The sequence below is a fragment of the Acomys minous genome (genome assembly GCF_964271855.1).
Source record: "Acomys minous genome assembly, chromosome: 16".
NCBI classification, from domain to species: domain Eukaryota; kingdom Metazoa; phylum Chordata; class Mammalia; order Rodentia; family Muridae; genus Acomys; species Acomys minous.
Window position 1 is genome coordinate 41,785,477 of NC_140498.1, and position 8,496 is coordinate 41,793,972.

At 47.3% G+C, this 8,496-nt stretch overlaps 2 long non-coding RNA genes across 6 annotated transcripts; one reads left to right on the forward strand and one right to left on the reverse strand.

The window, feature by feature from the left end:
- Positions 1-2,388: 2,388 nt before the first annotated feature.
- On the reverse strand, positions 2,389-4,336 carry LOC311587673. Its single transcript, XR_014775937.1, has 3 exons — positions 4,231-4,336; positions 3,403-3,530; positions 2,389-2,523 (listed from the first exon to the last, which is right to left on the reverse strand). It is a non-coding gene; the product is annotated as an uncharacterized lncRNA (long non-coding RNA).
- Positions 3,468-7,800, forward strand: LOC311587672. 5 transcript variants are annotated; one of them, XR_014775933.1, is made up of 4 exons: positions 3,478-3,562; positions 4,170-4,967; positions 5,482-5,552; positions 6,758-7,800. It is a non-coding gene; the product is annotated as an uncharacterized lncRNA (long non-coding RNA). The 5 variants fall into 5 exon arrangements; XR_014775934.1 differs by having other exon boundaries at positions 5,501-5,552; XR_014775932.1 differs by lacking the exon at positions 6,758-7,800 and having other exon boundaries at positions 3,468-3,562; positions 4,220-4,967; positions 5,501-5,677.
- The last annotated feature ends 696 nt before the right edge of the window (positions 7,801-8,496 follow it).

The following is an 8,496-nucleotide window of genomic DNA, read 5'->3' on the forward strand; positions in this document are numbered from 1 at the left end:
CTTTTCACAAGTACGGCCCCTTTTAGATCTCAAGGGTGCTCTGGGGCCGGCAAGATCAGAGCGCTGATTGGGAATGGTGAAGAAAAGTTGAGAGCCACGGAAAAGCAGTACACACGATTGATGACCATAGAAACGACCGAAAGAAACAGACTGGTGGAAGAACCACAGTGCTATTTCTTCATCAGCCCCGGTGGCCTAATGGATAAGGCATTGGCCTCCTAAGCCAGGGATTGTGGGTTCGAGTCCCACCCGGGGTAGTAGTGTTTTAGGCCTCTTTGAATTGCCTGAAATTAAGACCCTCCCCCCCCCCTTGTGTTCGGAGGGTTTTCTATCAAGTGAAGCATATTTTTACTTCGGTGGTTTTTTTAAAAATAAATTTCAAATTACCACTTCAGGATAATGTTTTCTTTACAAGTAAATATGTTTTCAGCTTACAAAATGACAGATTTAAACTATTATTTTATTTTTGTTTATTTTCTAATTTATTTTGGTTTTTCAAGACAGGGTCTCTCTGTATAGCCTAGAACTTACTCTGTAGACCAGGCTGGCCTCAAACTTAGAAATCTGCCTCTGCCTGGGATTAAAGTCACGTGCCACTACCGCCCAGCCATTTAAGCTATTTTTATGAACCACCACTCATTAGTTGGTACTAAAACAATAGTTGTTCATATTCTAGATGTACAACTTTATTGTGGCTCTTCTTTTTAAAAAATTATTTGAGAGTCTTTGTCTTCCTCAACACTGGGATTACAGATGCACACCTCAACTCAAGTTAGAACATATATATTCCATTGTGGGTACCTCCATTACTAGGCAGGGAGGGGATTCTGAACTGTATAAGAAAGATTATGTGGGGGCTGGAGAGATGGCTCAGTGGTTAAGAGCACTGACTGCTCCTCCAGATGGTCCTGAGTTCAATTCCCAGCAACCACATGGTGGCTCACAATCATCTATAATGTAGCCTGATGCCCCCTTCAGGCCTGCAGGTGTATATGTGTACCACTGTATAAATAATAAATAAATTAATCAAAAAAAAAAAAAAAAAGAAAGATTGTGTGTGTGTGTGTGTGTGTGTGTGTGTGTGTGTGTGTGTGTGTGTATCCACTTATTTAGAGATTAACTTCCAAGACAACAGATTAGTTTTTAAATTATAGATCAGAGAGCTAGGGACATAGCTCAATGACAGATACAAAAGCACCGAATACTATTTTCTTAGCTCTAGTACATGTTTTGTTTGTTTTTCAAGACAGGGTCCTTCTGTGAAGCCTTGGCTATCCAAGACTCACTTTGTAGAACAGGCTGGCCTCAAACTCACAGCAATCCACCTGCTTCTGCCTCCTGAGTGCTGGGATTAAAGGCGTGCGCCACCATGTCTGGCAGTACATATTTGAGATGGATAATGATACTGTACTTTTATAATACATATAATGCATTGTTTCATCTTCAGGTAAAAATCTCCCAAAATACAAGCCTTGATGTGTCCCAGGGAAACCTCCTAATTAATGCTATCTTTCACAGGAAGGTCTCCCTGAGGCCACTGGTTCAATTTAAGTTGTGATTCGGCAACATGTAGAATGAAATTATATTTTCTTCATTTGTGTGTTTTAGCAAGAACAGGCCTGTGGCTGGAAGATGATTGTACAGAGGTCTTTGCGGTTTTGACCCTGACTTTCTAGAAATTTAACCTGCAACGAGACACTTTTGTGGGTTTTTTGCTTTAGAACAATTCATGGTTTTTATTCCTTTAAAAAGGCTTCAAAAGCCGGGCGTGGTGGCGCACGCCTTTAATCCCAGCACTCGGGAGGCAGAGGCAGGTGGATCACTGTGAGTTCGAGGCCAGCCTGGTCTACAAAGTGAGTCCAGGACAGCCAGAGAAACTCTGTCTTGAAAAACCAAAAAATAAATAAATAAATAAATAAATAAATAAATAAATAAATAAATAAAAAGGCTTCAAAACAAGTGTGGTGGCACTCACCTGTAACCACAGAGTTAGGGAGGCAGAGGCGGGTTAGTCCTTGGAGGTCAGCGTAGACTACATTTCACAGGACAATCAGGACTACATGGAGAGACCCGGTTTTTCAAAAACGTCGCCGGGGGTGGCGGGTGGGCGGGACCGAGGTGTCGAGTGGGTGGCGGTACTTTATTTCGCTTTCTTCTGACCCTGAGCCTCCAATACTTCACAATAATTTCTGCGCCCCAAGATGGAAAGCTGACACTTTTAGTACTCGTTTGTTTTGGACGATCTTGTAAGGACTCAATTTCCACGGTATGTTTTGGTGCTTTCCTGACGTTACTGGTCTAGAGGGTTCGAGACCGCCTGGCGAGGCTGTGTTGTCCACCTACCACGCGGGACTATTTTTAGTTCTTCTAAGCACCGTCCGCGAGGAGGGGAAAAAGGACACACTTCTTCATGCAGTCTTTTGAGTCACCACCGAGTTTTGGGAGCTTCAAGTAAGCGCTGAGAAGGGACACGCCTCTCGAAGAAGTACATGGAAAGGGCCCTGAATGGTCTTTGTACTGTACCTGGAATTTGATATATTTATAAAGTGTCAGGTTAAATCTATAAAAATTAAACACATAGAAGAAAGAAGAGCGAATTCTACATGATTCTGACTTTTCCTTTGGAATTCATATCTCACGGACAAAAACTGTCCGCCCAACGTGGGGCTCGAACCCACGACCCTGAGATTAAGAGTCTCATGCTCTACCGACTGAGCTAGCCGGGCAGTGATGACAGTGGGTATTCCCCGTAGGCCTCTTGGAGAACTTGTAGAACTTCCGGATTCTAGAACAGAATTTGTTCTGGATTTCTAGTCTCAGAGCGATGGTAAATGGGTTTGTTCTTCCGGCCTCTTATCAACTGCACCGCCAGGGTTTGTGTGGCCCCTCCGCTCCCAGAAGCCACAGGGTCTGTGAGGGTGTCAGTGAGACCTCCCGTTTAGGGCTCGATCGGTTCCAGAATCGAATCAGGGGCGAGCCTGCGTTTTTTCCAAACTCGCCGCGGGGACGCTCGTTCCCCTGCCAAACGCTTTGCGGAGGGGAAGTTTGGAGAGTTCGTCCTGCCGCCGGCGGCTTCGGAAGCACCAACCCTGAGCTCCGGCTTCTGGTTCCCAGTCTCCGAGCTGCGTGGGTCTTCCGGGTGGAGTCCAGCCGAGGGGGCTCGGCCAAGGGTTCTGTGGAGGACCCCGGCTCTCCCCGGAGGACTGAGCTCGCGGGAGATGGCGGATCAGGAGGCGGCAGTCCCCTGTCTCATTCTCGAGGTCCTAGACTATTTAGGATGAAATTTCTGAGCCGGAGTCCACCATGAGACTGCGCTGCTCACGCAAGCTCGCTGACTCCTCTCTCCCGGAGGACGGCGGAACCAAGTGTTGGGTCGCAGGGCTGGGGAGGGGTCTGACCTACCTTTAGTGCGCCGGAATTTTCTCTCCTGGCGGGTTCTCACGGTGCCGAACCTCCCTCGGCTTCATGGAACCCACAGCGATACGAACTTCAGGGCCGAACTAAATAGCTTGAAGCAGGACTGTGTCGTTCTGAGGAAGGCATCCAGAGACCAGAACCACGGGTGTTTTGTACAGTGGCTCGTTGGTCTAGGGGTATGATTCTCGCTTTGGGTGCGAGAGGTCCCGGGTTCAAATCCCGGACGAGCCCTATTTTTCATTTTTATTTTTTTAAACCTTGTTTGTTTGCACCGTTTGGTCAGAGGGCACGCCACCTAGTCTCGGGATCCGAGTAGAGTACAGGATCAAATTCCTCCCAGCCATCCCTGTCTCAGCAGACCCCCGGATGTCTTGTGCCATTTCTCACAGGGGCCAAAGACGGCCCAGCCTCTGTGCTTGTAGTTTTCCTTAGTGTGATATAAGAGATCTCCAAGTTCAAATTCCCACCAAGTGAGTGTTCGGAAACACCTTCTGGGGATGCTGCCCTCTGTGCACATCACAGCCACGGGGAGATAAAGGCGGCAGTGGCCGAGTACTCTCAGTCTCGGTGGGGGTGGGGTTGGAGGTGGGGGGGTGGGGGGTGGGGGGATGGAGTGAGGACATGACAGTGCTGGGCTGCTGGGCACCTGGGCTCCGGTGTTTTTTTGTTTGTTTGTTTTTTAATTTTATTTTTCACACTAGAGTTTTACTAGATTTTAGACTGCTATTGAAAAGATGCCTTGTTGCTCATAGAGGAGGGAGCGTAGCATCCTGAGGGCCCACAACCGCATTTGCCTTATTAGCAAGAACCTACCTGCAGTGTGACATTGTGATTCCACCGGAGGAAGAGGCCAGGAGCGTTAACAGGTGCGTGTTTAGCTAGTTTGAATGATGTCAGGAGACTGTAGGGCACGTGAACTGTCCCGAGTCATCTGATGGCTGACTCGGGGTGGTAACTGGGGCAAGTGTGAGAGAGCTGAGAAAAGAGGTGGTTTTGCCTGTGGGCTCTGCAGGGTGGTTTTATGGTTAAAGCAGCCATCCCAGAGACTCCAACCTGGGAGGGGAGTGGTAGCCAGGCCCAGGGGTCACAGCATCAGAATAACTCCTTAAAGGCATACAGGTTCCTGGAGATGAACTCCTGCCTCTTCAGGAGCTCCAAGCACCACCTCAGAGCACCAGGGGGCCCTGCTCCTCTCTCTTCTTAATCCAGGGTCCTGAGCACTGGGACTCCGCTCCTGTTTCCCAATTTCCCATCCCCCTAAACACGGTCAGGTCCTATGCAGACCTTAAGGTGGCCTGGGAGGCCTCACTGGCCCTGAGGCTTGGCAGAGTCAAGGAGTACCCAGGCTTCTCGCCAGGTGCCTTTTGCTGAGGCCACGACATTTTGAAGACTCCTGTTGAAGCCGAAGCCGTTGTTTCCTCCCTTGCTGGCGACCGAGCTCCACTCTTGAGCAGCGGGTTCCCTTCTTCAGGCCTAGCCCGACTCCAGAACATGACTCCAGAACGCCGCTGCTTTCCAGGAGTGGATCTGGGAGCCTGCAATGCCCCAGGGTGGGTTTGGGACTCCCAAACCCTGCCCCAAGCCTTAATCCAGGGACAGGAAATCTTACTGGGTGCTTCCCCAAGACAAGTGGTCTGCTTCCCTGGGGTAAGGGAAGAACAGGGTCACACCCCTAGGGTGAGCCTTTCAACCTGACAGTTATCAACGCTAGAGTCATCCTACTTCCCTTTTTCACTTTAGGGGACAGAGTCAAATCTTTCCCTGACAAAAGATAGAAGGGGGTTGGGGGTGGAAGGGAGTGCCGCAGTGGTGCATGGACTAGCACAGGCTGTAGTTAGCTGGACCATCTGGCATTCTCTATATTATATGCCCTGTTGGCCTAGGGGTGTGAGAGGTCCTGAGTTGAAACCCCAGATACGTTCCCTTTTTAAAGAGAGACCCGGGCTGTATCTGGTTTGGGATGATAGTTGTGCCTGGCAATTGACAGATGGGGTTGAGAGTGACAACCGGGACTTGGGAACTGCAGGTCGCTGCCCCTAACCAAAGTTGACTCTACAATTGCAGTCAGACTGTTCTGTTGCAGATCCTCACTGCGTCACCCAGACCAAAGGAACAGGAAACATGGGAGAGATACGGTGAGTCAGTGGACTCGGCGTCACCGGAGCTTTAGTGAGCCGCCTGTGCACGGCTACAGGCTGCAACAGCAGTGGAAGCTGGCCACCTCTCTGCCCTCAGGGACTGGCTCCCATCTCCATACATAATGTACACTAAATACCAACCATTGTTCAGAGGTGCATCCAGTCCCAAACCGGCCGCAGCATTGGGCGTGGTGCTCTCTGGTGTTGTCACTCTCTCACTAGGCTGTAATGGCTCCTGTGCAGGTGTAGGAGGTGGGTGTTCCCGAGACGTTGGGGACAGCTGAGGTTGCAGCTTTTGGGCAGGTCTAGGTATCAGGGTTCCTCGGTTCTTAGCTGAAATGGTCCACAGGAGATAGTTATTGACAGCTACACTGATTAAAAGTTGTAAGCTACACTTGGGAGGCGGAGGCAGGTGGATCACTGTGAGTTCAAGGCCAGCCTGGTCTACAAAGTGAGTCCAAGACAGCCAAGGCTACACTTAAAAAACCAAAGCAAACAAAAACAAAAACACAAAACAAAAAAAAGGTCGTAAGTGGAGCATGGTGGCCCACGTCTTTAACTCCAGCACTGGGGAGGAAGAGGCAAGCAGATCTTCCTCAGTTCATAGGCTGCTGCTCCCCAAGACCAGCTCCGGAGTGGCTCAGAGGAGAGAAGCGAGGCTGATCCGCACTAGGGAGAATTGAGCAGGCGGTGAACGGCTGGTTAAGGGACACCAACCGTTGGCTGAACAACTAGCTAGAGGAACTAGTTGTTGAGTAGAGGCTGAGGAATGGAGGAAACAAGAAATACGCGGGGAGTCAGGCATATGGGGTACAAGTCAAAGGTCTTAAAGCCCAGGAGAACTTCATTTTCTGTCTTTCTATCTGTCTCCATCTCTGACTCAATTACTGTCTGTCCGTCTGTCTGACTCCTTGCTCCTTGCTCACTGTCTTTCTATGCTACTAACTCTATCTCCTTGCTTGCTGTTGCTCATCTTTCTGATTTTCTTGCTTGCTGTTCCCCATCTACTCACCTATCTCTCTTGCTGTTCCCCATCTCTCTGTCTCCCTCCTGTTCCCTGTCTCTCTCTAGCTTACTCTCTCACGTCTGTTATTTGTTTGCCTCCTTTCCTTGGGTCAACCCCAGTATTTTAGTGAAATGAAGTTCAATTTTTTTTCATTACAGATTACATCATGATTTTTTTCATCTTTTACAATCACTAGGGCAATCAAAAATCAACAGTGTAACAAGGAAATACAAGAAGTTCTGTAACCTACAACAAGACATACAAGAATCAAGGCAAAATCAATCAATTTTCAAGCAATGATCAGTGTGACTTGATTGTTATTTGTTGTTGTTGTTGTTATTTTGTTTTGTTTTGTTTTGTTTTTTCAAGACAAGGTTTCATTCTGTAGCCTTGGCTGTCCTAGACTCACTTTATAGACCAGACTGGCCTTGAACTCACAGCTATCCACCTGCCTCTGCTTCGAGAGTGCTGGGATTAAAGTCGTGCGCCATCACGCCAGGCTTGATCATTATTTTTTAAACAATACACGGGAAAGTTTAATCAAATTTCCCCAGGCTAAAGCGAATGTGTTTACAAGACGGTCATAGCAACGTAGCTTGAACTAGATAGTCTCTAAAGAAAAAACTTGACCCACTTCCAGTCCCAGACCAACAGGTGTGCCAGCCAAGCCTAGGCTAACGGCCAAGGGGTCCTCTATTGTAAAATACCTGTAAAGCATGACGTTCCAAGCCCACCTTCTGTTGCTCTCAATGCAGATTCTAAAGAAATGTTTCTACAGGTAACAGTATCCAGCCAAGTACTGTTATGTCTAGGTCTTAACTTTCTCTCATGCAGTTTCTGCTTGGGTGCTCACAGTCAGCAAAAAACTCTATCATTGTCTCAAGCCTTTGGCCAGATGCCCTCTTTCAACATTCTCTGTGGGAAAAAGTTTTCCCTGTATGATTTTCCTTAGGGCTGAGAAATAAAGAGAAAAAACAGTTTAGGAGAAATAGCAGATTTATAAACAACATTACACCTGGACCATACATAGTATTTAAGGGCAGTGGTGATCAGCCCGAGATCTTTGGAATTTTGTCAAGCAAAGCCTCAACAGTTGTTCTAGATGTCTAGAGATCATGCTGGACAGTTGGAGGTCTCTGGAACTTTGTCAAGCAAAGCCTCTACAACTTATCCTCATGTCTGTGACAATAGGCCAGCCCTTATTAGGAATATTTATTATCCAGGGAAATTGCCACAACAAAGGAGAGTTCCAGGACAGCAAGGGCTGCGCAAAGAAATCCTGTCTTTAAAAAAAAAAAAAAACTAAAAATAAAAGTTTTAAGTCCTTTTTTAATTCACTGGTTCTCAACCTTTCTAATGTTGTGACCCTTTAATACAATTCCTCAGGTTATGGTACTTCCAACCATAAAAAATTTTTTTTCCAATTTCTTTTGTTTTTTTTGAGACAGGGTTTCTCACTTTGTAGACCAAGCTGACATCGAACTCACAGAAATCTGCTTCCCCTGAGCGACCTGCCTCTGCTTCCCCTGAGCGACCTGCCTCTGCCTCCCTGAGTGCTGGGATTACCTTTGAATGCACCACCCCACCTGGTGGTGTCATAAAATTACTTTGTTGCTACTGCATAACTGTAATCTTGCTACTGTTATGAAAGACAATGTAAATATCTGATACGCTTAAACCCAAGGTTACAGTGTTTTTAAAGGCAGGCACCTTTAATCCCAGCACTCCGGAGGCAGAGGCAGGTGAATCGCTGTGAGTTCGAGGTCTACAAAGTGAGTCCAGGACAGCCAGGGCTACACAGACTCTGTCTCGGAAAAAAAAAAAAAGCACACCCCACAAAATCCATAATTTACATCAAAATTAGTTGAGGGTCAGGGATAACTTGACAATTACATTTTACTTATGTGGGGTTTTTTTTTTGGGTTATTTTAGTTA